The sequence below is a fragment of the Sus scrofa genome, chromosome Y (genome assembly GCF_000003025.6).
Source record: "Sus scrofa isolate TJ Tabasco breed Duroc chromosome Y, Sscrofa11.1, whole genome shotgun sequence".
Classification (NCBI taxonomy): domain Eukaryota; kingdom Metazoa; phylum Chordata; class Mammalia; order Artiodactyla; family Suidae; genus Sus; species Sus scrofa.
In genome coordinates this window covers 9,145,062-9,154,841 of record NC_010462.3, presented here as the reverse complement: position 1 = coordinate 9,154,841, position 9,780 = coordinate 9,145,062, and the positions used below count along the sequence as shown (strand labels likewise).

The 9,780-nt window shown below is 39.7% G+C and overlaps 1 pseudogene; it reads left to right on the top strand.

Moving 5' to 3' along the window:
* On the top strand, nt 8,628–9,536 carry LOC100624739 (annotated as a pseudogene).

The following is a 9,780-nucleotide window of genomic DNA, read 5'->3' as shown; positions in this document are numbered from 1 at the left end:
TGGCAGATTTTTTATTACTCTGTTTAAGCTGCGTTGAAATGTTAAAATAGCTTACACATTTGTAGACTTAGTAATAACAAACTGAAATCCTTGAGATCACACAGGTTGGAAATATGTACTAAACTGCACAAGGTGTTATTTCGGTGTAGTGCAGTTTTACTGTATTTTAGTTGCATAGGTTTCCATTATATTTGTGGTTGCTTTCTGCTAAATTTGGCCAAAGATGATTGTTCACCAACTAAAAATGCCTCTGCCACTTGGAATTCTGTGCTGATTTTCTGATTGGAATGTAGTGATCTTTACAGATTAAAATCTTTACAAAGGCATAAGAAGGCAAGAATTTCTTAAAAGTGCAATAGATTTTCAAGCGTATTGTGCCTTGTTCTAAAACTTTATTAAGTAGGTGCACTTGACAGTATTGAGGTCATTTGTTACGGTGCTATTTCAATTAGTATAGGTTTAGATTCTTGTACATTTGACCCATAACTTTTTACAAAGTACTTATTTTATTGCACATTCAGAGAATTTTATATATATATATAGATAGATATTTGTCTTGTGTGCGTGTCCTTAGGCTTCCAATCTTTTTTTTGTCTTTTGGAGATTGTTGAACGCAGCTTGCAAGAACTAGATGCTAAAATTTTATTTGGGACCATGGAATGAGAGTTGAGAGGAAATCTTATTTGCACACGACAGATTTTAGATACTTTTTGCTGCTAGTTTGTTTAGTATTTATTGAACATTTTGACAAATATTTATTTTTGTAAGCCTAAAAGTGATTCTTTGAAAGTTTAAAGAAACTTGACCAAAAGACAGTACAAAAACACTGGCACTTGAATGTTGAATGTCACCGTATGTGAAATATATTTCAGGGTAGTGTGAGCTTTTAACGTTAAATCCTATTAAACTTGAGTGAAATTAAGCAGACCCAGCATTAGCAATGTCCGTAGCTATAACTGACAAAATTTAAGAGAAAATTGGCAACTTGAAGTTAAAACATGCCAAGGTTTCGATACATGTGTCTTAAAATACTAATGAAACACTTCTAAACACTGATGTGAGGTCTCCATGTTTTAAAGTGTTCTTTGGAGTTTTGTTTAGTTACATGTTTTATTTTGTTTAGATTTCAGTGTCTGGCATATTGCAGTTCTCAAACATGTGGTTGGTTATCTTTCTATATTGCCATAATCAGTGACTTTTACATTCAGTTTTGTCACCCAGCAATATCAGTAAATAAGAATGGACTTAAATTTGCTGAATGTAGACATTAAACCTCAAGTCACTGTAAGTTTAGTTATTGCTTATGTATTAGTTTTAGATGCTAGCACTGCATGTGCTATGTTTATTCTGATTTTACTAAAATAAAGAATTGAACCCAATCTTTGCTGTTAATTGTGAGTTAATAAGAAAGGTAGAAATGAATTTGTGGTCTCAACATGAGGAGAATGAAATGAGAGATTTCTTGGTTATTTGCCAGACCCACTTGTGAAATTACCTCTTCTTTAGAATGAAGCAAGAGTATGTTTTAAGTACTTGTAAATGAGTGGTGTAAGGTGAATATATAAGTAGAATTTTTTGTTATAAATCATAGCAATCTAAGAGGCTTTTTATAGGATGTATTGCATTGGTCTTGAGGATCAAGAAATAGAACACTGACAGATAGCAAAGATGCCCAGTCTGACCTCTGATTCTTTCTGTTAGGTGATGATTCACTATTACCATACTGAGGTAACAGTTGGAGCCAGCAAGGATATGCAGCTTACACCAAGGCTCAGGACAACACCAGATTCTTAACCCATTGAACCACAATGGGAACACCTATTTATAGCTTCTTTCTCTCAGCATTGCAAGTCTGTAAGATAAAATTTGTAGATAGTTGTCTTAGTCTAATTGCTAGTGAATTCTGTTACATGTTGAACACACCTGGGTTTTTTCTAGGTTGTGGCTGTGGTGAATTATTCATGATACTTGTTAAAAAGAATGAAGAAGACTATTCAAGGAGTTCCCATTGTGGCTCAGCCATAATAAACCAGACTAATAGCCCTGAGGATATGGCTTCAACCACTGGCCTCCCTCAGTGTGTCAAGGATCCAGCATTGGTGTGAGCCTGGATCCATGTGCAGCCTGGATCCTGTGTTGCTCTGTCTGTGGCTTAGGCCAGCAGTACAGCTCTGATTTCACCCCTAACATGGAAACTAGCATATGCCATAGGGATGGCCCTAAAAAGAAAAAGGTTAATTCAAGAGGGCCCTATATGAGGTCTTAAAGTATGATATAGAGATTGGATTCAACTACTGTGAATGCAGCAGGGGCAAATGGGAATTTATAGCCATGGAACAAAAAGCTGGAGGTTTGGGGTAGGAAGGTTTGTGGAGTCAGTGGTTAAAAAAATTACTAAGAGGAGGAGTTACCGACCGTCATGGCGCAGTGGTTAACGAATCCGACTAGGAACCATGAGGTTGCAGGTTCGGTCCCTAAGGACCATGCATTGCTGTGAGCTGTGGTGTAGGTTGCAGACGCGGCTCGCATCCTGCGTTGCTGCGGCTCTGGCGTAGGCCGGTGACTACAGCTCCGATTAGACCCCTAGCCTGGGAACCTCCATATGCCGCGGGAGCGGCCCAAGAAATAGCAAAAAAAAAAAAAAATTACTAAGAGGAAAGAAACAAGATGGATATTTTGATTAATGATGTCACAGGCTGGGTAATCTTGCTGAAGCACATTAGTGTAATAATTAGATAACACTTGGGGGGTGTTGGGTAATTAAAGAACACCTTTGTCCTTACAAGTGGCCAGATGATGATTGGGTTCTAGTTTAGGATTTTTTTTTTTTTTTTTTTTTTTTTTTTTTTTTTTTTTGGTCTTTTGTCTTTTTGTTGTTGTTGCTGTTGTTGCTATTTCTTGGGCCGCTCCCGCGGCATATGGAGGTTCCCAGGCTAGGGGTTGAATCGGAGCTGTAGCCACCGGCCTACGCCAGAGCCACAGCAACGCGGGATCCGAGCGTGTCTGCAACCTACACCACAGCTCACGGCAACGCCAGATCGTTAACCCACTGAGCAAGGGCAGGGATCGAACCCGCAACCTCATGGTTTCTAGTCGGATTCGTTAACCACTGCGCCATGACGGGAACTCCTAGTTTAGGATTCTTACTAACATTGGGCAACATAAGAGACAGAAGAAAAAAGTTGAGGCCTACTTAGCAAATGCTCAGAGGAGTTTGCCCAGGGTAGAATTTGCCAGCTTTTATGAAGGAAGTGTTGCATTTCTCCTGGAAACATTCTAAAGTAGAGTTAGTCTTTTACAAGCCCTACTTACTTTCACTACACGTTTTTTAAAGCATTTTTACTTCTTTTCTCTTTTTGCTTTTATTTTAGTTTTAGATATTCAAGTAAGTGTGTATTCACACCTTATTTTTTTAGACTCCTGTAGGAATTCAGCAACCCCAACTTGGACTAGCTTAAGCTTTCTAGTCAAGTTGTGTTAGGTTAAAAAAAGAGTCTGGGAACTTGTATGGGTTTACAGAAAAGAAAGGATCTGAGGTTAAGTAAGAGGTTATCACTCAGATCTAAAAAGGGAAATGAGATACAGGAGTTAAGGTTTGAGGCAGCCCCTGAGGTGTCTGTTTTTTTGTTTTTGTTTTTTTTTTAAGCTTTGAGTCCGTTATTGCGAATGCATATCTCAGGCCAAGAAATAAAATCCTAGAAAGTAATGAAAAAATCCTGCACTGTTGAGAACTATGTAGTAACTTCTATGCGGAGAGCTATTTATCTTCAGTGATCTTTGACATAAATCCATTGAATAAAACAAAAATTGAGACTAGTGTATATAGTCACCCTTCCTGAATTTTGGTTGCTATCAGGATTTGCATGGGATTTAGTTACAAGACCAGGAAAAAGAAAAGCTTTATCTTTGATCTGGCTCATCTTGCAGAATAAGGCAATAGAATAAATGTCTTATGTTTAAAAAATTTTTTTTTCCAATCACACCTGTGGCATATGGGAGTTCCCAGGCTTAGGGGTCCTGTAGATCTGCAACTGCAGGTCTGCCCACAGCAACACCAGATCTGAGCTGCATCTGTGACCTAAGCCACAACTTGCAGCAATTCTGGATGCTTAAACCACTGAGCAAGGCCAAGGATCACACGAACATCCTCATGGACACTATGTCAGGTTCTTAACCTGCTGAGCCACCGTAGGAACTCCCATACCTAATAATTCTTACAGGTCAATGATAAGCAGAGCTGAAGGGACTAAGATGAAACAAAACCAAAAAAAAAAAAAAGTCCCCATCTTTCTGTTCCCTAGAAACTGAACTTCTCAGTAACAACTATCAGCCTGTAATTGGTCTTAATATGCCGCAAGATTCTGCCTGTTGGAAAGTAATCCAATTTGCAATGTTTGTTTTAGCGCATTTTGGGTAATATTTGTTGTAGAAAAAGAAGTTTAGTAGTTAGAAATAGTGTTGCCCACTATTCTATGAAGCTACCATCACCCTAGTACCAAAACCAAAGATAACTGCCAAATCTTAGGCCAGTATCTTTGAACATAGACACAAAAACCCTCAACAAAATTTTAGCCAACCAAATCCAACAACATATAAAAAAGATCATATACCACAACCAAGTGGGATTCATCCCAGGTTCACAAGGATGGTTCAACATACGCAAATCAATCAACCTCATACACCATATTAACAAAAGAAAAGTCAAAAACTGCATGATTATCTATGTCAACAGACGTAGAAAAAGCATTTGACAGAGCCATTCATGATCAAAACTTTACCAAAGTATGAGAACATACCTTAACATAATAAAAGCCATTTATGACAAACCCACAGCTAATGTAATACTCAATAGAGAAAAGCTGAAAGCCTTCCCACCAAATTCTGGAAGAAGACAAGGATGCCCACTTTTATTTAACATGGTATTGGAAGGGCTAGCCACAGCAATCCGGGTATCAAAAGAAATAAAAGGTATCCAAATTGGAAGAGGAGAGAAAATTGTCACTCTACATGAATGATAGGACACCACACAAAAACTACTGGAACTGATCAAAAATTTCAGCAAAGTAGTAGGATACAGATTAACATTTGGAAATCTGTTGCATTTCTGGGTACTAACAATGAAATATTAGAAAAGGAATACAAAAATACCACATCTTGTAAAATCACACTCCCAAAATTAAATACTTTGGAATAAACCTGACCAAGGAGGTGACAGACTTACATGGTGAGAACTATATAAAACATTAAGAAAAAGAGGATTCAAGGAAATGGAAAGATTAGTCCATGCTCCTAGGTTGGAAAAATTAATATCCTAAAAATGGCCATTGCCCATCTACAGAGTCAATGCAATCCCTATCATACTACCCATGACATTTTTCACAGAATTAAACAATCCACAAAAAGTCCACAATTGCCAAAGCAATCCTGAGGAACAAAAACCAAGCAGAAGGCATAACTCCCAGACTTAAGGCGCTATTACAAAACCACAGTAATCAAGACAGTGTGGTCCTGGTACCAAAACATACAGACCAATGGGACAGAATAGAGAACCCAGACACCTAAGGTCAATCTTTAACAAAGGAGGCAAGACTATAAAATGGGGAAAGTCCTTTCAGCAAGTAGTGCTGGGAAACTTCGACTGCTGCATGTCAGTCAATGAAACTGAAACACACACTCACACCCTGCCCAAAAATAAACTCAAAATGGCTTAAAGATTTAGATATAAGACACCATCAAACTCCTAGAAGAGAACATAGGCAAAACTTTTTTTTTTTTTTTAAATGTCTTTTTGTGTTTTCTTGAGCTGTTCCCGCAGCATATGGAGGTGCCCAGGCTAGGGGTCAAATCGGAGCTATAGCCACAGGCCTACTCCATGGCCATAGCAATGCGAGATCCGAGCTGTGTCCGCAACTTACCCACAGCTCACAGCAACGCCGGATCCTTAACCCTCTGAGCAAGAGCAAGAATCAAACCCATAACCTCATGGTTCCTAGTTGGATTCATTAACCACTGCGCCATGATGGGAACACCAAGGCAAAGCATTTTCTTACATCCACCTTACAAATGTTTTCTTAGGTCAGTCCCAAGGAAACAAAAAATAAACCAATGGGACCTAATCAAACTGACAAGCTTTTGCACAGCAAAGGAAACCATTAAAAAAAAAAAAAAGGAAAACCTCTGGAATGGGAGAAAATAGTTATAAATGATGCAACTGACAAGGGCTTAATCTCTAAAATATGCGAACAACTCAACTGCAAAAAAAACCCCAATCTAAAAATGGGCAGAAGATCTGAATAGACATTTCTCCAAAGAAGATATACATTTGGTCAACAGGCACATGAAAAAAATGCTCAATATCACTAATTATTAGAGAAATGTAAATCAAAACTACCATGAGATACCACCTCACACCAGTCAGAATGGCCATCATTTGTAAGTCCACAAATAACAAATGCTGGAGAGGGTGTGGAGAAAAGGGAACTCTCCTACACTGTTAGTGGGAAGATAAATTGGTAAAACCACTATGGAAAACAGTAGGAAGGTACCTAAGAGAACTAAATACATATGACCCAGAAATCCTACTCTTGAGCACATATCTAGAAAAAACTTCCCTTTTTTTCTTTTTTTTTAAAGGGCTGCACCTAAGGCACATGTATGCTCCCAGGTCTAATCGGAGCTCTATCTGCTGCCACAGCAATCCCAGATACAAGCCACCTCTGTGACCTACACCACAGCTAAGGGCAATGCTGGATCCTTAGCCCACTGAGCAAGACCAGGGATGAACCTACAATCTCGTGGTTCCTGGTCAGATTCATTTCCATGGAACCAAGATGGGAGCTCCCAGACAAACTTTCCTTTAAAAAATATATGCACCCCTATGTTTACTTCAGCAATATTCACAATAGCCAAGACATGGGAACAACCTAAATGATTGGATTAAGAAGATGTGAACACAATGGGTGTATACACAATGGAACACTACTCAACCATAAAAAAGAACAAAATAATGCCATTTGCAGCAGCATGGATGGAACTAGAGATTCTCCAGCTAAGTGAAATAAGTCATAAAGAAAAAGAGAAATACCATATGATATCACTTATTTCTGGAATCTAATATATGGCACAAATGAAACTTTCTGCAGAAAAGAAATGCATGGACTTGGAGAACAGACTTACGGTTGCTGGGGGAGGTGGGAAGTGGGATGGACTAGGAGTCTGGGGTTAATAGATGCAAACTATTGTCTTTGGAGTGGATAAGCAATGAGTTTCTGCTGTATAGCACTGGGAACTATACCTAGTCACTTGTAATAGAATACTGTGAGAAAAAGAATGTGTGTGTGTGTGTGAGAGAGAGAGACTGGATCACTTTGCTGTACAGTAGAAAATTGATAGAACACTGTAAACCAACTACAATGAAAAAAAATCATTTTATAAAAAAGGAGAGAAAGAAGGAAAGAGTGTTGCCTGGAGTTCCCATCATGGCGCAGTGGTTAACGAATCCGACTAGGAACCATGAGGTTGCAGGTTCGGTCCCTGCCCTTGCTCAGTGGGTTAACGATCCGGCGTTGCCGTGAGCTGTGGTGTAGGCTGCAGACGCGGCTCGGATCCCGAGTTGCTGTGGCTGTGGCGTAGGCCGGTGGCTACAGCTCCAATTCAACCCCTAGCCTGGGAACCTCCATATGCCGCAGGAGCGGCCCAAGAAATAGCAACAACAACAACAAAAAAGACAAAAAAAAAAAAAAAGAGTGTTGCCCTTTGAGTAAAGACAAGTTTCTTTCCACATATGAATATTACAATTGTCTCTAGGCAAAAAATTAGTTTTACTGCCCATTGTAACAGATTTGAGTTCTCGAAATTCAAGGTTCTCAGTTGTGATAGAAACCAACAGTAGTTTTGTCTGCAGCATCCTCTTTGGCCAGAGACTCCATGCAAGTAGGACAAAATATTGACAATAAGGAAAATGAAGATTAGGAGATTTTTGTATCACAGTCCCAGGCAGCAATTATTACAGTTTTCCAGTTAATGTAACAGCTTAACTGGCTGGTTTAATCCTGTTAGTGTTTTCCAGATAATAAGAAACCAGCAAATGTTCATCTCTTTTACTTTGCACATTTTTTTGCTTATTTGTTATGGCTTCCATGCTGACTGCCTCCAACCCCACCTTAATGCCTGATGATTATCTAGCAAGATTTCCCTGTGTCCCAGTTGGACTCTGCAGACATTAGAGCTTAAAGGAAACCTACAGGATATACTACAATATAGAAAGAACCACCATCAAGAATGTGTATATAGAAATTGGGGAGTTCCCGTCGTGGCGCAGTGGTTAACGAATCCGACTAGAAACCATGAGGTTGAGGGTTCGGTCCCTGCCCTTGCTCAGTGGGTTAACGATCCGGCGTTGCCGTGAGCTGTGGTGTAGGTTGCAGACGCGGCTCGGATCCCGCGTTGCTGTGGCTCTGGCGTAGGGCAGTGGCTACAGCTCCAATTCAACCCCTAGCCTGGGAACCTCCATATGCCGCAGGAGCGGCCTAAGAAATAGCAACAACAACAACAACAAAAGACAAAAAGGCAAAAAAAAAAAAAAAAAAAAATTGGGCTTTTAGGTAATATAACAATCTAAGACCATCCTTACCATATAATTCTTGACCCCTCTTGAAAGTTGAATCCAGGCTGCATCTGGCTCCTGCTCTCAGAGTCATTGCAATACACTGAGCTCCACAGACACAGTGCCAGGGCAAGTGAGAGCTGGACAACTCTGTGCCTCACTGAGGAAAAATAATTAAACATGGGCAAAGGAGATCCTAAGAAGCTGAGCAGCAAAGTGATATCATTCATTCTTCGTGCAAACTTGCTGGGAGGAACATAAGAAGAATCACCCAGATGCTTCTGTCAGTTTCTCAGAGTTTTATAAGAAGCGCTGAGGGAGGTGGAAGACCATGTCTGCTAAGGAGAAAGGAAAATTTGGAGACATAGCAAAGGCGGACAAGGCCTGTTATAAAAGATAAATAAAAATTTACATACCTCCTAAAGGGAAGACAAAAAAAAGTTCAAGAATTCCAATGCACCCAAGAAGATTCCTTCTGGATTTTTCTTATTTTCTTCTGAGTATCATCCAAAAATGAAAGAACATCCTGGCCTATCCATCAGTGATATTGCAAAGAAACAGGGAAAGATGTAGAATAACACTGCTGCAGATATCAAGCAGCCTTATGAAAAAAAGGACGCTAACCTGAAGGAAAAGTACAAAAAGAATATTACTGCATACCAAGCTAAAGGAAAGCCTGATGTATCCAAAAAGGAGTCATCAAGCCTGAAAACAAGAAAAAGAAAAAAGGAGGAAGATGAGGAAGAGGATGAGGAGGAGGGGAGGATGAAGAGGAAGAAGAAGATGATGAATATATTGGTTCTAGCTAAGTTTTTTTTTTTTTCTTATCAAGCATTTAGCCCCCCTGTACACAATCCCTCCTTTTAAAGAAAAAAAAAATGAAATGTAAGGCTGGGTAGGATTTGTTTTTAAACTGTACAATGTCTTGAAGTTCCTGTCATGGCTCCGCGGTAACAAACCCAACTAGTATCCGAGAGGACGCGGGTTCGATTCCTGGCCTTGCTCAGTGGGTTAAGGATCCAGCGTTGCCGTGAGCTGTGGTGTAGGTCGCAGATGTGGCTTGGATACCACATTGCTGTGGCTGTGGTGTAGGCCAGTGGCTACAGCCCTAGCCTGGGAATCTCCATATACCACAGGAGCGTCCCTAGAAAAGGCAAAAAGACCAAAATAATAAT